This window comes from Podarcis cretensis (genome assembly GCF_951804945.1).
Source record: "Podarcis cretensis genome assembly, chromosome: 14".
Taxonomy (NCBI): domain Eukaryota; kingdom Metazoa; phylum Chordata; class Lepidosauria; order Squamata; family Lacertidae; genus Podarcis; species Podarcis cretensis.
Genome location: NC_137183.1, coordinates 28,640,427 through 28,654,082, shown reverse-complemented (window position 1 = coordinate 28,654,082; position 13,656 = coordinate 28,640,427). Strand labels below are relative to the sequence as shown.

General features: G+C 45.9%; 1 protein-coding gene across 4 annotated transcripts in view; it reads right to left on the bottom strand.

Moving 5' to 3' along the window:
• The window catches only part of PAQR5 (progestin and adipoQ receptor family member 5), a 30,156-nt gene extending 16,774 nt beyond the window's left edge, over positions 1 to 13,382 (bottom strand). Inside the window, exon 1 of one of the 4 annotated variants that reach the window (XM_079953034.1) lies at positions 13,005 to 13,382. The gene's annotated coding sequence lies outside the window, so the exon portion shown is untranslated. Of the gene's footprint in view, positions 1 to 781; positions 1,028 to 5,351; positions 5,486 to 13,004 lie in introns of those variants that run through there. The other 3 variants (XM_079953035.1, XM_079953033.1, XM_079953036.1) reach the window with 3 other exon arrangements.
• Between the last annotated feature and the right edge of the window lie 274 nt (positions 13,383 to 13,656).

The window sequence follows — 13,656 nt, the reverse complement described above, 5'->3', positions numbered from 1 at the left end:
CTTCAGGTTAGAGACTCCGCTAACCCAGAAATATTACCTCAGGTTAAGAACTTTGCTTCAGGATGAGAACAGAAATCGTGCTCCAGCGACGTGGCAGCAGCAGGAGACCCCCATTAGCTAAAGTGGTGCTTCAGGTTAAGAACAGTTTCAGGTTAAGAACAGACCTCCGGGTACGAATTACTGGTAAGTACTTAACCTGAGGTACCACTGTATATCCTGACATTACTGAGCCAGGCCTCCTTAGAGATACAAATATGTGCCCTCAGCCACAGCGCAGATGTCAGAGAATTCTGACAAAAATAGAAAAGGGAGCTGAAGTTACATAATTTCGCCGCAGCAGACAGACTAATGTAGTAGGTTTTTTTGGTAGAAGATGAACTGCAGCAGAATGGAAGGTGCACAAGATGCAGAAACAATCAAATCAAAACAGCCGGTGCAAAATGTGTTTCCCACCTCTCCTTAGATTGATTTTTAGAGAAGAGCCAGAAAAACTGGGTAAAAAAGGCTATTCAGAATAATGGCAGGAAGAACTGCCCTTGCTCTGTGCTGGCTTTGTGGCATTCTATTCCCAACAGGATTCCTGATTGGCTGGGATCATCTTAAGAGGAAGCCCATTTTTAAAGAAGAAGATGACATCAAAGCTGTATGTTGAGGGCTGGATGGTGACTCCCAAGAACTAGCTGTAAAAAGCATGTGGAAAATACCCACCCACCCCCCATCTCTTCTTCTTGCCTGCCCAAAATTTCCATAAGTGGAAACCTAGCTCAGCCTTCTTACCTACCCTGAATTTCTGTAGCACATGAGCTGCGATTTGCTGTAGAAATTGATTCCTCTGGTTCTAGCTCACTGCCTGGCAAGCTACTACCCCAGGATGCTAAGAGGCAATACGAGTCTCTCTTCTCTCTCACATGCAGTGACCAAAAGGCAGCCAGGATGAGCCCGTGAAGTCTGCATTGAACTCTCCCTAGGCAATGAGAAATTCCTTGCAGAAGCGGACTATTTACAAAGGGAGGTGTTGATTCACTGCAGGAAGAATCCACAAAATGCATAACTTGGCCACACCTTTTCTCAGCCTGCTATTATCCTTCACCTCTTTTATTTCTTTTAACCCACTTCCTCCCACCCCCATTTTCTAAATGGCCGCCTGCACCCATTTACCCCACCTCTCTTCTTGTAAGTTTGGCCAGTCAAGAATTTCCTGAATAGCCTGAGCCTAAGCAGATGCCAGTATTTTGGCAGCCAAGTTCAAGGTGTATCTCAATCCCACCTCAAGCTAGGAAAGCAGGTCAGCATTAATATTTATTTCATTTAATAATTGCTTCCTTAAAAAAAAAACACCCACATCAAAACAATTGCATGATAAGAACATGTTCTCTTCATTTTATTACAGTCGTACCTTGGTTTTCATACAGCTTAGTTCTCGAACGTTTTGGCTCCCAAATGACGCAAACCTGGAAGTGTCTGTTCTGGTTTGCGAACTATTTTGAAAGCTGAACATCTGCTGAAAGCTTTGTCAGCTTCTGATTGGCTGCAGGAACTTCCTGAAGCCAATCAGAAGCCGTGCTTCGGCTTCCGAACATTTTGGAAGTCGAATGGACTTCTGGAACAGATTCCATTCGACTTCCAAGGTACGATTGTATTTCGTACAAGTTATACACCACTTGATTGTAAAATAAAGAAAAGAGAAATAAATCCTAAAAGTGGTTTGTGAAAAAGATACAATAAAATTATCTCTAATTAAACTGAAGAGTTTCAAAAGGTTAGACTAAAAACAGATTAAAACTCACATTGACTTTCTAAGCATCTGGGTCGGCTTGCCTGAACAAAAGCGTTTTTAGCAGGACAGTGATGACTAATCTGATATCAACAGGCAGGGAGTTCCAAAGTGTAGGTGCTTCAGCAAATATTAAGTTCTTACAAATGCGGAACAGGTATTATATAGCAGGTGTAACAGAGCTAGTTCCACTAGTGGTCAAGTGGGTGTAAGGTGATCTCATAGGTAAACTGGTCCAAAGTTGCTCAGGGCTGATATACTAATAGCAACACCGTGAACTTGGACTGTTGAAATGATTTTATATATAACAATTTTAAGACCAATACAGATACAGAGTGAGGGTTTTCTTTATTTAAAAAATCCACTTAAATGGTTCATTGAAAGGGGGAACATCTTTACTAGGTGCAAAAAGGACATTAAAAATGGACCCTGTTGGATATACACCAGGAGGGAGCCCCAAAATAATAATAATAATAATAATAATAATAATAATAATAATAATAATAATTTATATCCCGCCCTCCCCAGCCAAAGCCGGTCTCAGAGTGGCTAACAACAGTAAAATAATACAGCATTCTAAAATCAGTTCATTATAAAATCAGTTCAAATCAAATTAATGGCAACCATTGGGCTAGAGTTCTGTGAGGAGCCACCACAGACACGGTTTCCTGGTGAGATAGTCCCTGTTAAGAGACTCTCTTCTGCAGAGCGAAGCAATCAGATGGATATATAAGCATCCCCCCACTTATGTGGGGATTGCGTTCTGGACCCCCACGCACATAAGCGGAAATCGTGTAAGTGGAGAGCCGATCTCTCTCCAATCCGTAACCAAAAATACTGTATCCAAAAATATCCATAACTAGAATTAGAGCTCTGGTGCCGGCAGAAGGCTGGAGGATGCATGGGAAAGCAGCCAATGCTGCTGCGCTACCCCAGACACCAGCTATTAGGCGGGGAGGCTGAGCAGCCCAAACAAAGCTCTGATGCACCTCAGGTCTCTTCAGGGCTTCCTCCGCCCTCACCGATGTCCTCTTCAGGCTCTGGGAAGGGTCTCCTTGCAAGCCATAAGGACTCTCCAGCTCTCTCCTGCCATTCCCAGGTTTGAATTAAATTATCTATCTATTTCCCGGTGCCCTGCATGTACACAGTCACACATGAATCGATCGCACATAAGGGGGTGGGACGCCTCTATAAGGAGTGAAACAACCCCCCTATCACACCAACAGGAGACTGCAACTGCAATGTGGCGGCACCTAGGCTTTGTTTTTTTTTTTTTTTTAATAAATATTTATTAGCATTTCAATAATACACATAGACACACACACAAAAAAAAGAAAAAATAACAAAAAATACAAATTTTTTTTAAAAAAAGAACAATTAAAAACAAATGAAATTTCAATTGCTTATTTTCATATAACTTCTTTCTTAGACCTCCTCTCCCCTCCCCTTCTTGTATTCCAGTTCAAGTTATTAGTCCTGCAAATCCTTATTACTTAATTCTCAACCTTAAACTTAATAATTTTAACATACTGTAATTTTACCTTTCCTCATTCTTCCATAAAATTATTATTGCATTCCTCATTTTCATTTCATTTTAACCATTTTAGACACCAATTTTAGCTTATCTAATCTTAAACATCTTATACATCATTTCTTATTCTTTAACATATTTCTTAAAGTCAATATTTCCCTTCCATGGCTTTCCCAACTTCCATACAAATATCAAAACAAATTAAAAGTAAGTAATTAAGAATTCTGTACCCTTTGGATTACCAAACTCCAACCCCCCTTTCCCGGTTTGGTCCCCAATAAATGTTCATCAATCAATACTGTTTAACCTGGAGATCTCACGTCCGAGGCTCTCAAGTCACCCTCAGTTCCTCTCTGCCGGCCTCTTGGATAGTCCTTTAGGTTAAGCCCCAAGGCTCGAAGGGGCTCTGACCCAACAAGATCCGTGATTTTTCCAGTTGGCCCTCCATATTTAAGATTAATACTAATGAGGTGCTCCACTCTCAAATTTGCAATTTCCAACTCAGTCCAAACTTTCCACCTCAAATTTTTATTCTCCTTTGTTGTCTGCATGCCAGGCCCCAAACTGTAATTCTCCCTTGACATCTGCAAAATTACCAGTCCACCTTCCTTTTCCTCAAAATCCACAGTCTTATGGCTCTCAAATTCCTCTTGTTGTTGATGTATATAAACTTCCTGCCTCCACTCCCTGTCAGCTTCAACAATGTTGTTTACTGCCAGGGCCAGAGTGTTCGCATTTGTAGTCAAAACATCTGTCTGATCTTGTAACTTTCCCAGGAGAGCCAGTATTTTGTTGAGTTTAGTCTGATTATTGCTTCTTTCAGCCATTTTTGCAGTGTCTCTCAGTTTAAAAACCAGTCAGTAAGTTAATTTGTAGCTGCTCTCCCTTATTTTCTAGAAGTTGCAACAAATATAGCCAGCAGATGCAACAAAAACAAAGTTCCCTTTATCCTTTCCTTTTGACAGCTATTTTGACAGCTGTCAAAATCTTCAATAGTTCCTCAACAGGTTCTCTCACGGGGCGCCCCCGGGTTCTGGGGGGGTGTAACTTTAGCTCCAAACGTTAAGTTTATCCTCCAGTAAAGTTTATAGCGTCAAGCCGTGAAGGTTGTTTTTTTTTTATAAAAAAAGAGTTCTCTCGACCTTAAGTTGCAAGCTCTTTGCGTTAGAATATCTACTCAAAGGGGGGGGGGCGACTTCCTTTTTGACCCTTCCCCGCTCGTTCCCAATTCAGAAAAAATTTGTTTAAGATCCAAATTCCATATTTACTCACGGGTTCTTGTTTTTAAGTCCGAATGTTCCAAGGAAAGAGTCAGCGCTTCTCCGACAATGGCATGCGGCTTCGCTCCGCAGAAGGAGCAATCGACTCACAGCACCGCGCCGTCCCCCGTCCCCGTTCCTGAGCCTTTAAAAAGGCTCCTTCGCGGTTTGGGGGGGCGCAAATGGTGCCCGCCGAGTCACCACGTTCACAGGCATCAGCGCCTGTGATTTTTAAGGGTCCCCGCGTCGCCGGCGCGGACAAGACCCGATCCTGCGGAGCCGATTCCCTCCGGAGCTCGGAGGGAATCCGCCATTAATCGGCAGCGCTAACCCGGAAGTCTAGGCTTTGGAACTCCCTGCCTATTGATATCAGGTAGTTGCCTTCACTGTCCTCTCTTCAATACCTGCTAAAAACATTCTTGTTTGGCCCACACATTTTCAGCCTATTGTTATTTTAACTTTCTGAAAGTTTTAAATCCTTAATGTTAATTTTTCTTGTGGATACTGTCTTGCTTTATCTTTTTTTTTCTCTTTTAGTTTGCTTTTTCCTTTTTTTCTTTTACAATCCAGTGATGTATAAATTTCATGAAATAAATTACCATAACTCCTTTCCTGGCTTAACTCCTTTCCTGGCCAGGTAACCGAGGTCTGGAGCAAAGCCACCACCGCTCCTTAAATTTACTGCCCCACCCCAACTCTGGCAAAAGTCTGGCTCTTTGCACCGCGATGGGCTCCTGTCCCCTTCCCCGCTAAATTGCAGGAGCTGCTGTCTGGCACAGCTACATACCTTCCCTGCTGCGTCTGGCAAGAGACATCCCTGCAGGCCACTGTGTTCATGTTTGGCTTGGGACCGTGCAGGTCCCCCCTTCCGGCTTATCTCAACATGCCAGCGTACGCCCTGTATCCAAGAGATTGTGTGAATCTTGCAAAACACACAGCGAAACAAAGCCTCACCCGACTGCTGAAGCACACTGCCTTCCCCACCCTTTCTGGATGCTAAATATTTCCGCCAGGTCGTTCAGGACACAGGATCGCTTGCCTGCCTGCCTGCCTGCCTTCCCCGCAAGGATAAAGCAAGGGTTCAGGCATCCATCCTCCCCACCCACCCAAAGGAGAATGTTATGCACCTGCAAGGAGGTTCAACATTCTGGGTAAATAATGGAGATGTTAATGAGTAACTTTTTACGACTTCCCCCATGTGGCACCAAAGATGAGATTGTTCAAGCGGAGAACCAGCCTCGGACCAAACCCTGCTGTGCACACCCTCAAAGGCAGCCTTCCCCAACCTGGTGCCCTTCCAGATGTTCTGGACCCCCATCAGCTCCAGCAAGGGCAGCTGCACTCCCACCAACACCAAACAACATCAAACAGCTGTGCCAAGGCGGGGAAGGCTGCTCAAAATGGTTTGCAAAGCAGGAAAAAAACAGCCGCAATCTCACACAACTCCCGGTGATTCCAAAGAGGCTGGTGCAGACGAACATCATCTAGGTTGACTGCTGGTAGGAATTTGATTCAGTTTGCATTTAAAGGCAAAGTTCCCCAATTTGCAAAATGATATCAGAATAGAAACCCCGCACGCCTTCAAAATTCACGGCTATCCAAATTTTGTAGCATAGTTCTCCCTATATATGCAACCATATACTTGCTTGGGTAAAGCATGCATAAAGATGCATATAATGGGGGGGGGGGAAGGAATGCATTATATTGAAGAAGAACTGTCTGACTTTTAGAAGACATCTGAAGGCAGCCCTGTTTAGGCAAGTTTTTACTGTTTGATGTTTTATCACTTTCTTATTATTAATAATAATATTCTGCTGGGAGCCACCCAGAGTGGCTGGGGAAACCCAGCCAGATGGGCGGGGTATAAATAATAAATTATTGTTATCATTATTATTCCAGCTCTACATTTCTACAGTGTGATTTTATGGGATATATAAATAAGGCTGACAATGATAGGTAACATCCTTACCACCCTCGCAGGGGAGGGGTTGGACTAGATGCACCTTTGAGTCCCTTCCAGTTTCACAATTTTATGAGGAAAAAGACCAACCTTGTGGCATTTTAAGCTGGCAGTGCGTACATAGCCTTACTCTACCCCCCTCAATTAAACACAATCAGAAACAAGAATGTTTCTGAGGTCTGCCTGAAAGGTAGCAAGGAGCAGCCGATCGCGGCCACTGCCAGGCACCTGCCCAAATCCACCAGGCTAATGTCTTACTTGATGGTAAATCCAGCTCTGCAAATCAAGCAACCCCTTAGATCTTCTCTTGAATTATGCTGCAAGCCACCAGATGGGCTCCCAAACGCCGCTGAAAACACTCCTAGGCGATCTGAGTTGCTCCTGGCAAGACTCCTCGAGTCCTTGGTCCCCTCCAGCAGCAGTTTGCAGAGAGTCTGGTTAAGGAGTTTAAACATTGATGGTTGCAAATGCCTCGCTGAGTGGCAGGAGAGAGGAAGGGCAGGGAGGAAAGAAAGAAACCAGGAAGAGCTCTGGGGCAACTTCCTAGGGTGCGGCTGCTTCGAGGTGGTTCAAGGACAGAACTATGTATACCTCGCGGCCTGCCGCTGGCACTGCTAGGGTTAAGCCCCTCAAGGTAAAGCTGTCCACTCCAGTTTCTCAGTTTTTGCAGTCTCAAGCTGAGTTCTCCCCTTTCCACACCAGTCTGTGAATTTTTCTTAAGCCCTCTTGTAAATGCACCAGAATTTCCCTATGACTGTCTCCTAATCTCCACATTTTGGCAAAGCAATTTCCCTACATATATTGCATTCAGGGATGCTATCCTTATGATATATATGCATTCCCCCCCCCTCAAATATTTTATTGTTTTCACTTATTTATACAAGAAGGAAAGATCAATATTCAACAATCCTGCCCACCCCCCAGCAGAAGCACCAAACAGTGGCGTAGCGTGGGTTGTCAGCACCCGGGGCAAGGCAAGTAATTTGCGCCCCCTAACCCATGGATTTGCGCCCCCTAACCCGTGGATTTGCGCCCCCTAACCCTAACCTCCAGATGTTGCCCCGGTGCGGCCGGCGCCCCCTGCACCCCCCACGCTACGCCACTGGCACCAAATGTCTGTTTAATGACATTTCACTTTTATGCCATTTCGGTTTTTGTACGAAGATATCATCCCATAATCTGCCATGTGTTGTTGGAGGCCTATCACCATTTCCCAATGATGCTGCCCACGTAGAATACATGCATTTTTATGCACACATTATCCTTGGAGATGCACTCTTCTGCTCACATGGCTTGGCTGGAAAACCACATTGCAAAATTCGGAGAAGTGTGACTTTCCAAGGATGGCTGTGTTTTGGTCCACGCATTGTTTCAGAAAGGTTTGCTGTACAAGGAAAACTGTTGTGAATTTCTCCCTCCATCCATGCTTGGATGCAACAAACCAACCTGGTGCCTGCCAGATGTTTTGAACTGCAGCTCCATCGACTGACTGGGACTGATGGCGTTGCAAATCCAAAACATCTGGAAGGCACCTGTTTGGGGAAGGCCGCTTTATGGAGACATACTTTCCTAGCCAGCTTGCATTGCTCAGAACTGCTGTCTCTTCTGCCAAGTTATACAGTCAAACCCCATTTTCATAATGCAGGTTATTTAGCAACATCCTCTCTCTTGGGTATATTATTCAACAGGCAGAAGGAGCCAGGAAAACAACAGGCCAGAGATGAGTTGCTCTCGGCTGCCCCATAAACAGTTTGTTCCTTCCTGGATTAACCAAGTCTTAGTAGACCCAGAAGATTCTGGTTGCATCAGAACTTTCTGCCAGACAACTGCAAGAGTTTGCAAAACCATAAAAAAGGTCCTTGCCTAGGTTTGACCTTAAGTGATTTCCCCAAGAAACTGTCAGTCATAGTATCATAGAATTGTAGAGCTGAGAGGGACCCAAAGGGTCATAATCCAGACCCCCAGGAATTGCAGGAGAACAGATCAGTTCTATCAAGAATGGCATCCTAATTCCCACAGACTGGATCTGGTGCGGACTGGCCAGTCTTACCAGATAATGTTTGGGGTGTAGTAAAAACATGGGTATCTCTTGTTGGGAAAAAGGAATGTACTTTTTGTATATTGCATCTTACCTCCAAGGTGATATACATAGGTCTCTTCCTCCCCATTTAATTATCACAACAGCCCTGCGAGGTAGGCGAGGCTGAGATGCAGTGACCAGCTGCAAAGGTAACCCAGGGAACTTCATGGCCAAGTGGGGGATTTGAACCCAGGTCTCCAAGCTCCTAGTCTTCATTTAACCCCCACAACAACCCTCTGAGGTAGGTTTGCCTGACAGTGTGACTGCCCCAAGATCACCTAGTGAGAATCATGGCTGGGTGGGGATTTGAACCTGAGTCTCCCAGGTCCTAGTCTGGTGCTCTAACCACTACACCACCAGCAGCTCTCTTTGGAGAGGGAGCTATTTTACCCTAGTCTTCCAGCTGGAACCCAAGAGAAAATGCCTATGTATTGTGCCAGAAGGATGGCTTTGCTCCTGACCCCTTTTACATGATTTGGGGGGAAGGGGCATGGCTCAACAGAACACAACTCCCTGACCAGCCTTCAGATACTACAGCAACTGGCCAGGCTAGTCTAAGCAAGTGGAAATTTACAGATACTGCAAAAAGGCAGCTCAATATTTATTTTTTAACCATTCCGCAAGTTGCAAAACAAGAACGGCACGAAATTAACATGCAGTGAAAACAAGACGGACAGCCCATTTAAAGCAAAGCAGACTGAAACTTTTTCCAAAAATAAAATAAAAAGCTACTTTTGTTCCTGTCCTCTTTGCCCAGGCAACACCAATGATTAGCATGCCAAAGGAATGAGGAACTGCATTTCCACCAGCCAGAGAGAGCGAGACTCAGGCTGGACCCTCAGCCTCTGTTCTGGACACCCAAGAGACTCAGGGCTGGTTCACACCTTCATGCTTGTCCCTTGAGGAGTGTCCGTTTAGGGCGACTTACGTGATTTAAGAATCCACCACCACCAAGAACATTCTCAGGCTCAACAGAGCCATTGAGTGGAGTCAGTTCACACACTTAGGGTCGAGGCATCATCAAACGGCGGCCTGCATGTCTGAACCTGCCCTTATCACCACTGCAGGGGGTTGGACTAGATGACCCTTGGACCTTTCCACCTCCACAATTCTATGATTCTAAGGTGACTCGCAGCAGGGTTTTGAGAGACTCTGGAGCAGCCTTCACCAAGCTGGTACCCTGTGGATGCTTAGGACTACAATTTCCATCAGCCCCCCCCCCCCAATTGTAGTCCGAAACAGGGCACCAGGTGAGGGACAGCGGGGCTGATGCTGAGACGCTTCTCCTTTTCATTCTCCTCTGCTCTTTTTCTTGTCTGCTGTTGCTGACCCTCTTTCTCCTCTCCCCCCAAACAGTCTGTCACACGCTCTTTCCTGTTTCGCCTCTCTTATCCTTGATTATTTATAGAGAACCAACAACATGCCTGCTACTTTAAGAAGAAGAAGAAGAGTTTGGATTTGATATCCCGCCTTTCACTCCCTTTAAGGAGTCTCAAAGCGGCTAACATTCTCCTTTCCCTTCCTCCCCCACAACAAACACTCTGTGAGGTGAGTGGGGCTGAGAGACTTCAGAGAAGGGTGACTGGCCCAAGGTCACCCAGCAGCTGCATGTGGAGGAGTGGAGACACGAACCCGGTTCCCCAGATTACGAGACTACCGCTCTTAACCACTACACCACACTGGCTCCAATAAATGATACCAGAGCACAGGTCTCTGCTTCCAAGGAGTTTACAATCTCAAATCTGGCTTGGTGGTGGACGTAGAGGACAGCCATCATGGCTAGAAGCCATCAATACCCCTTTGGCTCTATGAATTTGTCCAGTCCTCTTGTAAAGCCATCTAGGCTGGTAGCCATCACTGCCTCAAGTGGGAGAGAGTTCCATAGTTTAACTATCCGCTGCGTGAAGAAGTCCTTCCTATTATCTGCGCTGAATCTTCCAACACTCAGCTTCCTGAGATGTCTGTGAGTCCTAGTTCTAGTTACAGGTAGGTAGCCGTGTTGGTCTGCCATAGTTGAAACAAAATAAAAAAAATCCTTCCAGTAGCACCTTAGAGGCCAACTAAGTTTGTTATTGGTATGAGCTTTCGTGTGCATGCATGCACACAAAAGCTTATACCAATAACAAACTTAGTTGGTTTCTAAGGTGCTACTGGAAGGAATTTTTTTAATGTGAGTCCTAGTGTTAGGGGAGAGGGAGGGAATCTTTTCTGCCTCCACTTTCTCATTACTGTAAAAACTTCTATCATGTCGCCTCTTACTTGCCTTTTCTCTAAATTAAAAAACCCCAAACGCTGCAACCTTTCTTCGTTGGGGAGTCGCTCCCTCCCCTCAATCATTTTGGTTGCCCTTTTCTGAACCCTTCCCAACTCTGCAATATCCTTTTTCAGCTGAGGCGACTGGTATGCCAATTGTGGTTGTGCCATAGATTTGTATAACTGCAGTATGATACGGGCTAGCCCCAGTTTACAGAAGGGTTCTTCCTGTAATATTATTATTATTATTAATAATAATAATATTTATATACTACCCTCCATCGTAAGATCTCAGGGTGGTTCACAGAATAAAATACAGGGTGAAAGGAGTAAATAATTAAAACAAAACAGCAAAACAGACACATTCAAAAGGCTGTAGAATATTAATCGGCCAAAGGCCTGGTTGAAGAGGAACATTTTTGCCTGGCACCTAAAGTATGGTATTATAGATTGGGGGGGAGGGCCCCCCTAAACCCTAGGAATGAATAAATGCTAAGATTTTGATTAAGTGGGATACGGATTAAAACGCAAACTGCAGAGATGTGCCGGACCGGGGATTCCTGGGCTGGCTTATGCAAACCAGCTTGGCCAAGCTAAGGGAACGACAGAGGCCCATTGAGGCAATGCAAGAGAACTTCCCCCATGCCCTGAGGTGTGAAGAGAGACAGGGGTTTAAAATGGGTAGGCAACCTAAGGCCCACGGGCCGGATGCGGCCCAACCGCCTTCTCAGTCCAGCCCGTGGACAGTCTGGGAATCAGCGGGTTTTTACATGAGTGGAATGTGTGCTTTTATTTAAAATGCATTTCTGGGTTATTTGTGGGGCATAGGAATTTGTTCTGTTTTTATTTCAAAATATAGTCCAGCCCTCCACCAGGTCTGAGGAACAGTGGACCAGCCCCCTGCTGAAAAAGTTTGCTGACCCCTGGTTTAAAGGGTTGCCAAGGTGATGGGGTGTGTGTTTTGAGCAGGGGTTTGGGGTACTTCTTGGGAGGAGGAAGGAGAGGGGGAGATCTATGTTGGAGAGAGGCAGCCTGAGTGTTGCCTGCACTGCTGCCTCTGGACTTCCTCCATGCAGACTGAAGTTGTAAGAAGGTGAACAAACCCTATTTCTTAAAGCACAACAGTCTCCAAAGGGACACGGACCCTGTGCGTGTGCCTGGGACCCCATGGGCTCTTGCCACCGCTTGGCAGAGAGAGGGGCAGGCACCCAACTTTTGTGACAATATAATGAAGGCACCAGGCGAATCGTCGGTATAGCAGAAGAGGGGAACAGGGGCCTCCAACATGTGTGTAGACTGAACAGGAACTTCAGCAGGTGTGGTATATATGGGTGTTGTTAGAGAGCAGCACAGCAGGGGCAAGACCCGGGTCTTACACCCTGGGCCCCATGTCTCCTACCCCTTTTTGAAAACTGGGCAGACTGCAAAACATTGGTGACCCCAGCCACGACTCACCATCATTTCCCCAGAAGCATCTATACAGTGGTACCTTACAGTGGTACCCCGGGTTAAGAACTTAATTCGTTCTGGAGGTCTGTTCTTAACCTGAAACTGTTCTTAACCTGAAGCACCACTTTAGCTAACGGGGCCTCCCGCTGCCGCCGCACCACCGGAGCACGATTTCTGTTTTCATCCTGAAGCAAAGTTCTTAACCCAAGGTACGATTTCTGGGTTAGCGGAGTCTGTAACCTGAAGTGTCTGTAACCTGAAGCGTCTGTAACCCGAGGCACCACTGTACATATAGATTCACATTCCTGAATCTGTGCCCTGAGTTCTTTAGGCACTACCTCAGGGGTGCCAACTTGAATAAAATATTGGGGGGGGGGGAGCCCTGCACAAGACACAGTGCATGCACACCATTTGAATGGCAATGCCCATCAACTCTGGAGGAGGCTGCCCCCCTCAAATATTTTATTGGGGTGTGTGAAGGAACCTCAACCCCTAGGAGCTGTGCAATGCTTCCAGTGTAGTATCTGCAGGAAGCAGATGGAGGGGGGGGAGGCAACTGCAGACTACCCCTTCCTCCTCACCGCTGCATCTGGTGACCCTAAGTAGACCCCTACTGAACCCCCACAAATCTAGGGTTAGGAGGAACGAGCTTGGGAGGTCATAATCCCAGTTTAGAAATTTAAGAGTCCAGTACTTACCTCTGCCAGCCAAGCTCTGTCAAAGGCATGGAGAGAGAGAGGCAATGCTGCTTCTGTTGCTGCTGCTACTGCTGCTCCTTCACTGGTTTCCAGCTTCACAGGGATGCTCTTGTGGGATGGAAAGGAAAGTCAGTCCCCACCTCTTAGCTTAGACAGAGGAGGGAGGCTTGACAGCGGCTAGGCCATCTCCACAGGTTGAAGAATGTGACCAGCTCTTTCCAGAAGCCACTCCTTTCTTCTGGTTGCATTTGCAATTAAAGGAAAGAGACAGCCTTTTGGGTTGGTTGTTGTTGTTTTTTAAGCGTGCTGGGGTTTCCCCACCCCAAAAGCTCCTTCAGTTAAAGAGTCCCCAGGCCAGCAAATTAGCCAAAGCTTGCAGCGGTAGGACTTGCATTCAGGGCGTAAACAAGCGAAAGCAAGTCTTTCCAGTTCAGAGCTGAAAACCAGCTGGTTTGGCATCACAAGAAGTGGGGAGATGGGATGTCTCATGCTAAGCTGCAAAGGCTTACTCCTGGTTATGGTTGTAGTCAGAGCTACCTAAAAGTATTTCAAGGATCCTCCCACCTCACTCGTCGCAAACAGAAACGGGGGCATTAATCCAACCATGTCTTCTCAGAAGCAAGTCTGATTGAACTGAATGAGGCTTTACTCC